This window comes from Pongo abelii, chromosome Y (assembly GCF_028885655.2).
Source record: "Pongo abelii isolate AG06213 chromosome Y, NHGRI_mPonAbe1-v2.0_pri, whole genome shotgun sequence".
NCBI lineage: Eukaryota > Metazoa > Chordata > Mammalia > Primates > Hominidae > Pongo > Pongo abelii.
In genome coordinates, this window is record NC_072009.2 from 12,574,641 (window position 1) to 12,591,077 (window position 16,437).

Here is a 16,437-nt window from a genome sequence, read left to right on the forward strand (position 1 = left end):
GGCTAATTTTCCAATGGAAATGTGTTGGCTTGTGTATACTGAAGGCAATACATACCTAACTTCACCGATACTCTACATATGAAATGTAAAATTGAAAATGCCAGGTTTCAGTTTCCTCCATATTAGGATGGAAGACTAAGTAATAATTTTAATTTGTTCTGCTTAAGCTTCTTTGCTAAGAACTTTTATTATTGTCTTGCTTTCTTATGCTGAGTCTGCAATCTTACAATTCTCCTTCTGAAAAATATTACTTCTATTCAATCCTACTTCTCATGTCAGGTTGCTTAGTTCTAAATTATCTCCTCAAATAAATTCAACTCCTACACTCAGAATCTTGTGTTAATGTTTAAACATCCTGGTACAATCTTAATTATTGATTTACATGCCCTTATATTTCATAACTCTGCACTTCTGTGATATCCCCTTAATTTAAGAATATTAGACTCCTTCATGTCTACCTTTCAGGACTTAATTTTATTTTTAAATAATATTTAAGCCCAGTGACTCCTTTTCTGCTACATGCTCTTGTAGTTCTTTTAAATCTTCATATAAGCAGTAAGAATGTCTTGCACATAAGCATTATTGAGGTCTCAGAATCTGGATGGCCAGGTTCAGTGACTCACACTGTGAGCTAGTGCGGAAGCCTGAGACAGCTGCACTGCTGGAGTACTGGGATTTAATTTCAGTTTTGATAATGTTGTGACATCCTTTCTCTACAAAAATATAGGGAAAAAATTGGCTAGATATGGTGGTGCATGCCTGTACTTGCAGCAACTCAGGAGGCTGAAACAGGAGAATTGCTTGAGCCCAGGAATTTGAGGCTGTAGTAAGCCATCACCTCACCAATGCCTTTTGACCTCATAAGAGCAAGACTTCAACCCAGCAAAGAAATTGAACAAGCAATTTTTATAATGGGACACTAGGGGACCACTACCAGGGGACTTAGGAAATGGAAGAATTCCTTAGATGAAGAAGCCTACTATCAAAAAATACTGCTAGGAACTTTTAGAAACATTAAGGTGAATTCTCTAGCAAATACAGGAATAAAAGTAATGTTGGACTCATTCTAATCACTTATTTCATCTGCAATGAGAGGCTCCAGTATTTCTTCACCATAAATCTGAAATGTTCCTAGTGAGATAGAAAGTATAATAAAAGCTATTAATCAATAATTATCCCACTTGTGTGTCACTTCTCTTTTGTTCAATGAACTTAAATTTAAGCATCCAGTTAAAATAGCTTATTTTTAGTCATGTAAAAAATGTGGTCTTTCTATCAGGTAGCATTTACCTTGGCCTCCCATCCAACTATTGGTTCTTGCCACAGCAGAATGAGCAGATTTTTTAGGAGGAGGACCTGCTCTTCTTGAAGATGAACCTCTTTCAACTGGAATGGCTCCCCTAGAAGAACTCATGTTGAGATCAAGAGTGTATCCACCATCATCTGTATTTCAAACAAAATCGTTTCAGTTAACTAACATCACTGTATCTTAAATGGCTAAGTTTCAGTTGTTTATAAAGATTTTCTATATATTATAATCTTACTAATTCACATTTGTCCAAACTAATACAATTAACATTTCTATATGAAACTGCTACAATTCATGGAATAAAAGTCCATTTAGAAAATCTAGAAAGAAACTCAAGAATCATAATATATTGGTATGCGAGAGAGATGTGGGAAAAGTGGGGACTGAACAGGGAGCAGAAATCTATCAGTAAAATATCTAAGTATAATATACATTAAAATATTAAAAGAAAAATGATAAATGACTGTTTATGTCATTCTGTTATGAGGAAACATTTTCAAAATAGATCATAAAGATAAACTAAATTCCATTCAAAGAAACTCAGATATTTACAATATCAAAAGATGACACATAAGGGAAATACATTATCTCTAAAATTTATTAACATAATATAGAATTCTTACAATTCTTATGAAACAATTGTTTTTAGATTAGACTATGCTACATTTTAATAATCTTTAAGAATTGCATATAAGTAATATAAAAATATGTTTATATATCTACAAAAAATGTAGACATATGCCAATTGCTAGGTGGTGGTACATATTAGAATGTGCACATTCTCATACATGGCAGAGTATTATTGAACTTCACCCTCAAAATCAATGGAGACAAAACAACCATGAAGCTATGCATCTTAAAATGGAGAAAACACTGCAATTTCAACTTTTAAAAAATTCTGCAATTAATTACATATCTGGTCATTAAAACACAAAATTAAGTGATAGATTTCTGAAGGTTAGTTCATAGATGATACTGGTTAACTGACAGGTTATCTATCTATCTATCTATCTATCTATCTACTTATTGAGATGGACTCTTGCCCTATTGCCCAGACTGGAGTGCAATGGCATGATCCCAGCTCACTGAAGCTTCTGCTTCCCAGTTTCCAGTGATTCTCCTGCCTCAGCATCCCAAGTAGCTAGGATTACAGGTGCATGCCACCACGCCAGGCTAATTTTTTGTATTTTTAGGAGAGACAGGATTTCACCATGTTGGCCAGGCTGGTCGGGAACTCCTGACTTCGTGGTCCACCTGCCCTATACTTCTCAAGTGCTGAGACGACAGGCATGAGCCACCTCGCCAACCCCATCCAATATATTTTTTTTAATTCGTGGTTTGTTTTTATTTTTTATGTAGAAATTGACCTCTCATTTCTATTGTGTATATCACTCATAAATATCATTTTTAATGACTCATCTTCCAGCAAAGAAAGATACATATGTATCTGTGAAGCAGTGGTTTTTAGACCTTTCCAGAGTCACAGACTCTTTTCAGAAATTAAAGTTCTATATTTCTTAAATAGAAAATGCTTTATGGCAGGCCAATGTACAAACTCTTCATATGAAAATTACAAAGCAATAGACTTGCATAGATGTTTGCACATGTATACACACAAAAAAATTGCAAAATCAATCTTAAGTACTGAGTAAACTTTTTCCTGTTGGAAAGTTTAAATATTCCACCGTAGTTTGATAGTACAACTGATAAGAAGTTCTGGGCCCTAAAGTTGAAAACTTTACAAAGTATAATGAATATAAATGAATTCTGCAGAAATCTATTGAGTACTGGCAATTAGCATTCATAAACTTAATTCAGTTTGAAATTTGTGTTCTTTTTTTTTTCTTACTGGATACAAAATCAATATATATATTGAATGGCATTTCCATTCATACATAAGTAACTAACTGGCACGTTGTGCACATGTACCCTAAAACTTAAAGTATAATTAAAAAAAAGAGTGGCTGGGAGCCAAGATGGCCAAATAGGAACAGCTCCGGTCTACAGCTCCCAGTGTGAGCAATGCAGAAGACAGGTGATTTCTGCCTTTCCATCTGAGGTACTGGGTTCATCTCACTAGGGAGTGCCAGACAGTGGGCGCAGGACAGTGGGTGCAGCGCACCATGCCTGAGTCAAAGCAAGGTGAGGCATTGCCTCCCTTGGGAAGTGCAAGGGGTCAGGGAGTTTCCTTTCCTAGTCAAAGAAAGGGTTGACAGATGGCACCTGGAAAATCAGGTCACTCCCACCCCAATACTGCACTTTTCTGATGGGCTTAACAAAATGGCATATCAGGAAATTATATCCCGCACCTGGCTCAGAGGGTCCTATGCCCATGGAGTCTCGCTGATTGCCAGCACAGCAGTCTGAGATCAAACTGCAAGGAGGCAGCGAGGCTGGGGGAGGGGCGCCCGCCATTGCCCAGGGTTGCTTAGGTAAACAAAGCAGCCAGGAAGCTCAAACTGGGTGGAGCCCACCGCAGCTCAAGGAGGCCTGCCTGCCTCTGTAGGTTCCACCTCTGGGGGCAGGGCACAAACAAAGAGACAGCAGTAACTACTGCAGACTTAAATGTCCCTGTCTGACAGCTTTGAAGAGAGTAGTGGTTCTCCCAGCATGCAGCTGGAGAGCTGAGAATGGGCAGACTGCCTTCTCAAGTGGGTCCCTGATCCCTGACCCCCAAGCAGCCCAACTGGGAGGCACCTCCTAGTAGGGGCAGACTGGCACCTCACAGGGCTGGGTAGTCCTCTGAGACAAAACTTCCAGAGGAACGATCAGACAGCAACATTCGCAGTTCACAAAAATCTGTTGTACTACAGCCACCACTGCTGGTACCCAGGTGAACAGTGTGTGGAGTGGACCTCTAGCAAACTCCAACAGACCTGCAGCTGAGGGTCCTGTCTGTTAGAAGGAAAACTAACAAACAGAAAGGACATCCACACCAAATACCCATCTGTACATCACCATCATCAAAGATCAAAAGTAGATAAAACCACAAAGACGGGAAAAAAACAGAGCAGAAAAACTGGAAACTCTAAAAAGCAGAGCACCTCTCCTCCTCCAAAGGAATGCAGCTCCTCATCAGCAATGGAACAAAGCTGGACAGAGAATGACTTTGACAAGTTGAGAGAAGGCTTCAGATGATCAAACTACTCTGAGCTACAGGATGAAATTCAAACCAAACGCAAAGAAGTTGAAAACTTTGAAAAAAATTTAGACGAATATATAACTACAATAACCAATACAGAGAAGTGCTTAAAGGAGCTGATGGAGCTGAAAGCCAAGGCTTGAGAACTATGTGAAGAATGCAGAAGCCTCAGGAGCTGATGTGATCAACTGGAAGAAAGGGTATCAGTGATGGAAGATGAAATGAATAAAATGAAGCAAGATGGGAAGTTTAGAGAAAAAAGAATAAAAACAAATGAATAAAGTCTCCAAGAAATATGGGACTATATGAAAAGACCAAATCTACATCTGATTGGTGTACCTGAAAGTGACGGGGAGAATGGAACCAAGTTGGAAAACACTCTGCAGGAAATTATCCAGGAAAACTTCCCCAATCTAGCAAGGAAGGCCAACATTCAGATTCAGGAAATACAGAGAATGCCACCAAGATACTCCTCGAGATGAGCAACTCCAAGACACATAATTGTCAGATTCACCAAAGTTGAAATGAAGGAAAAAATGTTAAGGGCAGCCAGAGAGAAAGGTCAGGTTACCCACAAAGGGAAGCCCATTAGACTAACAGCGGATCTCTCAGCAGAAACTCTACAAGCCAGAAGAGAGTGGGGGCCAATATTCAACATTCTTAAAGAAAATAATTTTCAACCGAGAATTTCATATCCACCCAAACTAAGCTTCATAAGTGAAAGAGAAATAAAATATTTTACAGACAAGCAAATGTTGAGAGACTTTGTCACCACCAGTCCTGCCCCAAAAGAGCTCCTGAAGGAAGCACTAAACATGGAAAGGCACAACTGGTACCAGCCACTGCGAAATCATGCCAAATTGTAAAGATCATCGAGGTTAGGAAGAAACTGCATCAACTGATGAGCAAAATAACCAGCTAACATCATAATGACAGGATCAAATTCACACATAACCATACTAACATTAAATGTAAATGGACTAAATGCTCCAATTAAAAGACACAGACTGGCAAATTAGATAAAGGGTCAAGACCCATCAGTGTGCCGTATTCAGGAAAGCCATCTCACATGCAGAGACACACATAGGCTCAAAATAAAAGGATGGAGGAAGATCTACCAAGCAAATGGAAAACAAACAAAAACAAAAGGCAGGGGTTGCAATCCTAGTGTCTGATAAAGCAGACTTTAAACCAACAAAGATCAAAAGAGACAAAGAAGGCCATTACATAATAGTAAAGGGATCAATTCAACAAGAAGAGCTAACTATCCTAAATATATATGCACCCAATACAGGAACACCCAGATTCATAAAGAAAGTCCTGATTGACCTACAAAGAGACTTACACTCTGACACAATGATAATGGGAGACTTTAACACTCCACTGTCAACATTAGACAGATCAATGAGACAGAAAGTTAACAAGGATACCCAGGAATTGAACTCAGCTCTGCACCAAGTGGAACTAGTAGACATCTACAGAACTCTACACCCCAAATCAACAGAATATACATTTTTTTCAGCACCACGCCACACCTACTCGAAAATTGACCACATAGTTGGAAGTAAAGCTCTCCTCAGCAAATGTAAAAGATCAGAAATTATAACAAACTGTCTCTCAGACCACAGTGCAATCAAACTAGAACTCAGGATTAAGAAACTCACTCAAAACCGCTCAACTACATGGAAACTGAACAACTTGCTCCTGAATGACTACTGGGTACATAACGAAATGAAGGTAGAAATAAAGATGTTCTTTGAAACCAATGAGAACAAAGACACAACATACAAGAATCTCTGGGACACAGTCAAAGCAGTGTGTAGAGGGAAATTTACAGCACTAAATGCCTACAAGAGAAAGCAGGAAAGATGCAAAATTGACACCCTAACATCACAATTAAAAGAACTAGAAAAGCAAGAGCAAACACATTCAAAAGCTAGCAGAAGGCAAGAAATAACTAAAATCAGAGCAGAACGCAGGAAATAGAGACACAAAAAACCCTTCAAAAAATTAGTGAATCCAGGAGCTGGTTTTTTGAAAGGACCAACAAAATGGATAGACCACTAGCAAGACTACTAAAGAAGAAAAGAGAGAAGAATCAAATAGATGCAATAAAAAATGATAAAGGGGATATCACCACCGATTGCACAGAAACACAAACTACCATCAGAGAATACTATAAACACCTCTACACAAATAAACTAGAAAAACTAGAAGAAATGGATAAATTCCTCAACACATACACCCTCCCAAGACTAAACCAGGAAGAAGTTGAATCTCTGAATAGACCAATAACAGGATCTGAAATTGTGGCAATAATCAATAGCTTATCAACAAAAAGGAGTCCAGGACCAGATGGATTCACAGCCAAATTCTACCAGAGGTGCAAGGAGGAATTGGTACCATTCCTTCTGAAACTATTCCAATCAATAGAAAAAATGGAAATCCTCCCTAACTCATTTTATAAGGCCAGCATCATCCTGATACCAAAGCCGGGCAGAGACACAACCAAAAAAGAGAATTTTAGACCGATATCCTTGATGAACTTTGATGCAAAAATCTTCAATAAAATACTGGCAAACTGAATCCAGCAGCACATCAAAAAGCTTATCCACCATGATCAAGTGGGCTTCATCCCTGGGATGCAAGGCTGGTTCCATACACATAAATCAATGAATGTAATCCAGTATATAAACAGAACCAAAGACAAAAACCACAGGATTATCTCAATAGATGCAGAAAAGCCCTTTGACAAAATTCAACAATGCTTCATGCTAAAAACTCTAAATAAATTAGGTACTGATGGGATGTATCTCAAAATAATAAGAGCTATCTATGACAAACCCACAGCCAATATCATTCTGAATGGGCAAAAACTGGAAGCATTCCCTTTGAAAACTGGCACAAGACAGGGATGCCCTCTCTCACCACTCCTATTCAATATAGTGTTGGAAATTCTGGCCAGGGCAATTATGCAGGAGAAGGAAATCAAGGGTATTCAATTAGGAAAAGAGGAAGTCAAATTGTCCCTGTTTGCAGATGACATAATTGTATATCTAGAAAACCCCATTGTCTCAGCCCAAAATCTCCTTAAGCTGATAAGCAACTTCAGCAAAGTCTCAGGATACAAAATCAATGTACAAAAATCACAAGCATTCTTATACACCAATAACAGACAAACAGAGAGCCAAATCATGAGTAAACTCCCATTCACAATTGCTTCAAAGACAATAAAATACCTAGGAATCCAACTTAGAAGGGATGTGAAGGACCTCTTCAAGGAGTACTAGAAACCACTGCTCAATGAAATAGAAGAGGATACAAACAAATGGAAGAACATTCCATGCTCATGGGTAGGAAGAATCAATATCATGAAAATGGCCATACTGCCCAAGGTAATTTATAGATTCAATGCCCATCCCCATCAAGCTACCAATGCCTTTCTTCACAGAATTGGAAAAAACTACTTCAAAGTTCATATGGAACCAAAAAAGAGCCCACATCCCCAATCCTAAGCCAAAAGAACAAAGTTGGAAGTATCATGCTACCTGACTTCAAACTATACTACAAGCCTACAGTAACCAAAACAGCATAGTACTGGTACCGAAACAGAGACATAGATCAATGGAACAGAACAGATCCCTCAGAAATAACACTGCATATCTACAACTATCTGATCTTTGACAAACCTGAGAAAAACAAGAAATGGGTAAAGGATTCCCTATTTAATAAATGATGCTGGGAAAACTGGCTAGCCATATGGAGAAAGCTTAAACTGGATCCCTTCCTTACACCTTATACAAAAATTAATTCAAGATGGATTAAAGACTTAAATGTTAGACCTAAAACCATAAAAACCCTAGAAGAAAACCTAGGCATTACCATTCAGGACATAGGCATGGGCAAGGACTTCATGTCTGAAACACCAAAAGCAATGGCAACAAAAGCCAAAATTGACAAATGGCATCTAATTAAACTAAAGAGCTTCTGCGCAGCAAAAGAAACTACCATCAGAGAGAACAGGCAACCTACAAAATGGGAGAGAATTTTCGCAACCTACCCATCTGACAAAGGGCTAATATCCAGAATGTACAATGAACACAAACAAATTTACAAGAAAAAAACAAACAACCCCATCAAAAAGTGGACAAAGGACATGAACAGACACTTCTCAAAAGAAGACATTTATGCAGCCAAAAGACACATGAAAAAATGCTCACCATCACTGGCCATCAGAGAAATGCAAATCAGAATCACAATGAGATACCATCTCACACCAGTTAGAATGGCAATTATTAAAAAGTCAGGAAACAACAGGTGCTGGAGAGGATGTGGAGAAATAGGAACACTTTTACACTGTCGATGGGAGTGGAAACTAGTTCAACCATTGCGGAAGTCAGTGTGGCGATTCCTCAGGGATCTAGAACTAGATATATCATTTGACCCAGCCATCCCATTACTGGGTATATACACAAAGGACTATAAATCATGCTGCTATAAAGACACATGCACACGTATGTTTATTGTGGCATTATTCACAATAGCAAAGACTTGGAACCAACCCAAATGTCCAACAATGATAGAATGGATTAAGAAAATGTTTCACACATACACCATGGAATACTATGCAGCCATAAAACATGATGAGTTCATGTCCTTTGTAGGGACATGGATGAAATTTGGAATCATCATTCTCAGTAAACTATTGCAAGAACAAAAAACCAAACACCGCATATTCTCACTCATAGGTGGGAACTGAACAATAACACATGGACACAGGAAGGCAAACATCACACTCTCAGGACCATTGTGGGGTGGGGGAGGGATAGCATTAGGAGATATACCTAATGCTAAATGAGGAGTTAATGGGTGCAGTACACCAGCATGGGTCATGTATACGTATGTAACTAACATTCACATTGTGCACATGTACCCTAAAACTTAAAGGATAACAATAATAAAAGAAAAAAAAAGAAACATTGTGAAAAATATAGAACTAGGTCAGACTCACATAGAACTTGGTTAAGTAATTTTTTTAGATATGTCACCAAATGTACAAGCAACAAACAAAGATTAAATTGGACTGTATCAAATTTAAAAATCTGCTGCAAAAAATTCACAAAAAAATGAAAAGGCAACGCGAAGAAAAGGACAAATACATTTGGAAATCATGTATTTGGTAAAGTTCTAGCATGCAGAATACATAAAAGCCTCTTACAACTCAACAAAAAAAAAGATAAAACACCCAATTAAAAGGTATGTGAAGAACTGAAGCTGACATTTATCTAAGGAAGATATATAAATTACCAACAAATAACATGAAAAGCTGCTTAACATCATTAACAATTAAGGAAAATGCAAATCAAAACCACAATAAGATACCACTTCACACCTTCTATGATAATTATATTAATTATTATTATTATTTTTGAGATGAGTCTTGCTCTGTCACCCAGGCTGGACTGCAGTAGCCAGATCTCAGCTCACTGTAACCTCCACCTACCAGGTTCAAGTGACTCTCCTGCCACAGCCTCCCAAGTAGCTGGGACTGTAGGTGTGTGCCACTGTGCCTGGTAATTTTTTAAATATTTTTAGTAGCAATGGGGTTTCACCATGTTGGCCAGGCTGGTCTCGAACTCCTGACCTCAGGTGATCTACTCGCCTTGGCCTCACAAGGTGCTGGGATTACAGGTGCGAGCCACTGCACCTGGCCTATATAAAAAAAATTTTTAGATGGAAAATAACAAGTGTCTGTGGTGGTCTGGATAAATTGGAACCCTCACACTTCTGGAGGAAAGCTAAAATGATTCAGGCTCCATGTAAAACACTTTGGCAATTCCTCAAAATGTTAAACATAAACTTACCATATAACCCAACATGATACTCCTAGGTATATAGTCAAAATAATTGAAAACAGAAAAAACAGTTGAGTGGAGCATTGCAACAGCCAAGGGCAAATAATGTTTTAAGAAGAAAAAATAGCTTCATTAAATACTTTTCACAGGTAATATGGGGAAACACAAATGACTATTGTACTTGATAGTATGGAAAATTGTACTTGACAGTATGGAAGTTATTATTAACCCTGAAAAAAAAGAATAAAAAAATGGAAAATATTTAGTGTAAACCTGAATGATGTATAGTAAGAACATTATATGAGGTAAGGAAGTGAGGAGTTCGATGCTAAGAAAAAAAATACACGGAGTTGGAGGTTAATTTGGTGTCCTGAGAGTGTTTTTTTTTTTTTTTTTTTTTGAGACAGAGTCTCACTCTGTCACCAGGCTGGAGTGCAGTGGTACAATCTCAGCTCACTGCAACCTCCACCTCCCAGGTTCAATCGATCTCCTGGGTCAGCCTTCTGAGTAGCTGAGATTACAGGTGTGCACCACCATGCCCAGCTAATTTTTGTATTTTTAGTAGAGACATGGTTTCATCATGATGGTCAGGCTGGTCTTGAACCCCTGACTTGGTGATCTGCCCACCTCGGCCTGAGATTTGAGGTGTGCTGGGATTTCAGGCGTGAGGCACTGTGCCCGGGTGAGAGTGTATTTTTAAGAATAGATTTACAACATACCTGTGTACTGACATGAATGATTAAGTGAAATCAATGATTGCAAAGAGCAAGGGGATAATTGCAGAATAAAAGAAAATATTGATAAAGCAAGAGGAGTATCAGAGGACTAGCATATGGGATCTATACTAAAAGTAGAAGATCTGGCCTTACATGAGAACAGGTTATGCTTATACATTGTAAAGAAGAAAAGAAGTGTTTATGATGTGGTTTCAAATGCAGGGAAGATGGTGAATTTGGTGGTAAAGATATAAGGAAATTATCTGTTGATTCTTCTATTCTCTCAGTGAAGGAAGAGGAAAGGTCATAAAATGACAGGCATGAGACAGTGGGTTTCTGAAGAACCAAGAAGAGGGTAAGGTAGTGAATAGTTGGTTTTCATAGTAGAAAAGGACACATAACATGGAAAGATTGCTCATTTGAGATATGCAGTCAAGAATTTCAGGTGACATCAGTCAGTCTACCCTTGAAAATTTCTGTACTTCAAATGAGCTCTGGATTTTGAAGAAGAAACAGAAATGATCTGTAAGTGACAAAAAGGAAGAAAGTAGCCACTTACTCCACCTGTAACCTCTAGAGTAGGTGAGGGAAATTGATTTCACATGAAAGGACTGCAGGGGAAATTATTCCCCCAGAACACAGCTATATTCCAGTTATAACAAGAGGAAGGGAAGAATTCAAAGCTACTGGGGAGTTTCTTAATGACAGACTATGAGTTACAGAGGGCAGAAAAGAAGGGCTAATGATGATGGAGAGAGAGCTTGATTTAATTTTGTTATGTGCATAACAGTATGTGGATAAGTGACTAGGCAATGATGAATAATCTGCAGGTTGGTGACTTAAAAGTGATGAGACAAGATGGAATCAATCCTGATGGACTCAGGATCACTAATTAGATTATGCTAAAGTCCAGAGTATTTATCTGGAATATGATAGATACTTAAGACTGTTCTTTTCTGTACCTTGTATGACAGTCTAGGAAGTGAGTAAAGACCTTCTGCCTATTGCCTGCTTAATTAAGATTGACCTAGAGCTCAGAAAAATCCAAAAACACCAATAAAAGACTTTCTGTAAATACCATGTATTCTACTTTCTGATCCAGGCTTCCAAGGATAAACTATTGAGAATATTTGAGAGGGAAGATTTGAAGAGATGAATGTGTATGTTCAGGAGTATGACCAGCAGTGGTTTGCTATTATAGGGCTATTATAGGCATATGAAGCTCTGAACTATTCTTGAACAACCCAACATGCCTGTATATGCAGAGCCCAGATACACAAAGAACCCAGACACCAACACTTACTGGGCACCTTCAAAGCCAAAGCTGGGGATGCAGAGAGGCTGAAGGGAAATGTACTACCTCAATGTAGGAATATATTTACTCGGGCTTTCTAAATGGCAGATGGGAAAAAAATGGAAGAAAGGTAAGTGAGTCTTTTTTATCTAACTTCTCTCCTCAGGAAGAAGCATGTGAAGTTGTATTTCCTACATAAATTCACCCGCTAAAACTCCAGGAAGCTCGTCAGTGGGCGGATGTTCTCACATAAGAATAGTTACTAGGAAACATTTAATCAAAATCATGACTGCATCTGGCTCTCATTAAAAAGGTTTATCTTTGTTATTGTCTTTTAAAAGAACTGTTCCCCATGCTTATAAATCCTGACTCAGAACATGAATTCAACCTGCCTCAGGTGCTTTGTGTTTACACTTTCCTGCTAGGAATCAGCACAGTCCCAAGAGAATGAATTTGGAGAGTATTGCCAAAGTGTTGTTTTTGTATGTTTTTCAATGCGTATCCACTGGAATGTCTAGGAGTTATGCACAGTCAGGGCAATGCATTCCTAAGATTTAATTGTTTTTGTTCAAATGCTTACAACGTTATGTGAGAGTCATGGCAGGAGAAGGGAAGCGTTCATTGATTCCCCAATAGAGGTATGAGCCCAAATCCTGAAATCCCTTAGTCACATTTTAAGTTAAGTCTTACCCACTCAGTCTACTCTGCATCTCTAAAAAAATTTAAAAAGCTGGAGATGAGTGGAGATGAGCCTCCTTTTGAGGCTATTGTAAAGATTAAGTGATCCATGAAAAGAGTGTAGCACCACAATCCACAAATCAGAGAAAATAATTGCAAATTATATACCTGATGAGGGATTTGTATCCAAAATATATAATGTGCACATAGAAATCAATGAGGAAAAGATAAGTAACCCAGTTTAAAATCGGCAAAGAATATGAAGAGGCATTTCTCCCAAGGAAGATATGCAAGTGACTAACAAACACATTAGAAAATGCTTGACATAATCAATCATTAAGGAATTGCAAATCAAAACCTGCCCCTTAGGAGCTGTGTTTGCTGACACTCCCCTCTCCTTCTCCTATATTCAGTCTATCCTTAAGACCAATCTTTTAGGCCCCAGGGGCCCTGGAATTCCTCCACTTCTCTCTACCACTACTCACCTCAGCTCCTCCAATCTGCTAATAACAGATCTCCCCTTCAGATAGGTTCTCTACTCAGAGCCAAAGTGATCTGTTAAAAAGGCAACTTGAATCCTATCATCCCACTGCTCAAAGCAGTTCTAGTTTTGTATGACTCTGAAGACAAAGAAGGAAATCAGCATTTTGGCCCTCAAGGCTCCAAGGGCTCTGGCCCCTCTTACTTCCTCTGTCAGCCTCTCATTTTCTGTGGCCTCCAGCTCCTCTGTGGCCTGCAGTTCTTCTGTGTCCCCTCTGCCAAGGACACTCTCCTCCTTTCTAGCTTCACTTGAGCATCGTTTCCTTCGTTCATTGCTGTCTCCTTTTACACCAAATCAGAATCCTTTGTACCACACTGGAAAAGAACCACATTCTTCTCCTTCAGAGCTCTCCTCTGAGCTTTTAGTTATTTGTGATCATTATTTTACCCTTTCCAGGCAGAGTCAGACATAATCTCCACAAGAGCAAAGACCTTTTTCCCATGTTGTGTACCCAGTACCCAGAGTTTAGTTGGTACTCAACAAATACTTGTTGAATCAATGAATGAGTAATCTACTTCTGAGCGAGGACATACAAGTATGTCTAGCATTAAAACTTAAGAAATCGCAAGATTGGCACACTGAGGATGTGGCATATTTAATCATCTTTTAATCATCAATATGGACAGAATTTTCTAATCAAGACTTTTCAGGGTTGGAAAGAAACCTCTGTATATATGCGTGTGATTTTCAAGGCAAATATTAAACTCCCTCAAAGAGAGTAGGTGATTTCTACAATTCAGGGGAAGACTTAATTCCAGCTAAATGACTTGAAGTGGACACATAATGGACAGTTTTTAAAATGTGCAAATTAAATCCATTGGCCCATGTTGACATGGAACTCTGGACACACACTGCTGTAAAGCAAAGAATTTATTTTTTCCTTTTAGAAATTATTTCTGAATTGGGTGGCTAATTGGATTTGGTGACACATCCAACTGTCACAGATGCTCTGTCTTGGGAAGGCCCCCAACTCAGTGCAGCCTGTTTTACCTCCAGCTTGCTGGTTACTCCCCAGGTCCTGCTCAAAACATGGAGTCCATTCCCCAGGATAGACGGCATGCCTTTAAGTGGTGTGGTTGTTACACCTCACCCCAGAGGCTCAACTGAAATCTGACACAGTCCAGACCTCCTCTTGCTTTCTGAGATGTCTCCTTTTTGAATTGTTGGGATCTGAAACAGTTTTTATTGTTTGTTTTCCACCATCTGTGTTCTCCTTTTGTATTATATCAGGAGATCAAAAAGATGTGATCTTCTACAGGAAAATATTTCCAATGGAGCACCCAGAGGAAACTATGGAAGCTCTGTTTTTTATTTAGCAAGAGCCACCCCTGAGAGAGTATCTGGGCTCATACTAGAAGGAAGGTCTAACACGTGGTGGAATTGTCCTCAGTAATACAGTGCACAACAGCAAACGGTGCCATTCACATCAAATACAGTGTGAATGGGGCCCTGAAGGTGTGCACCACAGCCTGGAGCTAGAGACAACCATTTTAGAGATAAGTAACTTGAAACTCAGATTCATAACCTGCCTAAGGACTGACAGCTAATGAGCACAAGAACTAAGATTTGAACCCACACTATAATTGACATTTTAGCACTTAGAGCCTCTTAGCTAAGACAATCACCACTTTTTTGGAAACAGTAAAACTTCCTCTGAGTTCCCTCAGAGGTGACTGCCTCTCAGAGTACTATATTACACAGGTAGGCTTAACTGGTCTTCTTCTAAAAAGAAGTAAAATGATATAAAATGTGAAGAGGCTCTGACTGTTTTGGAACATCCATTAAAGAAAAAAGAGAGAGACTTACATTTGGACTATAATTAAAATTCAACGGCAGCTACCTAGCACAGGGCAGCAGTGATGAACCTTAACATGGTGCACGGAAGCTATATGGAGACTTGGTGGAGGGAGCCATGGTCATGCTGAGGGCTGAAATCAGTGGCATCCTCTGGTGGGTTTGGAGCCTTGAGATGCCTGCGTGGAAGGCTTGGCTGAAGTGGGAGGTGGGTCTGAGATGCCACTTGGCCTACAGAGCGATTCCATTATTGGAATTACTGGCAGGCGTGCCAGTCCTGTTGGGGAATCGGAGTGGTACAGCACAGTGTCTGCCCCATGTTTTGGGCCCTGCCTTACTCAGGTGACCTAGGGAGAGAATGCCAGCTCTGTGCTTGTTAATCTTCAGCCTGCTCAGAATGGAAACCAGTAGCTGTAGCCTTGGCACTTATTGGTGACAGGCCTCACATCTCCTCAGCACCCTGGCCTTCCAAATGATAGGACTTCAAGAGCCCTTCCTCAATCAAAGGAAATACTCCTCTGCCCTCCCAGAACCTGGAAGGCATGGTACAGGCTCTTGGGGTGGTTGTGATGTGATTGGGTATGATTCAAGTTTGGTGCCTGTACTGCTTCACTGGAGGATGCTGGGAATTGCATGTCTCACTCAGACGTGGTGTGGGTATGAATGCAAACAAGGCTTTGGGTGAAGCTCTGTGTTCCCCGAGGCTTGTTATTTATCCCTATCCTTTCCAATTTCTAGTTTCAGTGGCAATTCTCCAGATAAGAAATGCACAACAAGCAGATAAGGAAATTGAAAGGTAAACTTAGTTCTAGAAACAAATGACAAGCAGAATAAAATGAAAAGAATTTAGAAGACCAGTCTTTCAAAGCTGGAGATGTGGGAAACTGTTTCAGGACAGTAGCAGGAGGGTGGAGTCTCTGAGGAGATGAAGGGCCCTGTCCAAGAGGACAAGGGAGAACAGCTGTCCCCTGGTGGCCGGCTGTATGAAGTATGTGTGGAGGGTGAGGATGTGCAGAATGGACCTGCCAGACACAGCAAGGCCCCGGTAGGGGGTTGCACTGGACACTCCGATCTTGGAGAGGATGCCAGGGACAGGGATGCTGAGGAA

At 39.5% G+C, this 16,437-nt stretch overlaps 1 long non-coding RNA gene across 2 annotated transcripts in view; it reads right to left on the reverse strand.

The window, feature by feature from the left end:
* The window catches only part of LOC134760940 (uncharacterized), a 72,748-nt gene that overhangs the window by 20,879 nt on the left and 35,432 nt on the right, over positions 1–16,437 (reverse strand). For both annotated transcript variants that reach the window (XR_010139072.1, XR_010139071.1), the window contains one exon: positions 1,291–1,443. This is a non-coding gene — a long non-coding RNA (uncharacterized LOC134760940). The remainder of the gene's footprint in view (positions 1–1,290; positions 1,444–16,437) is intronic.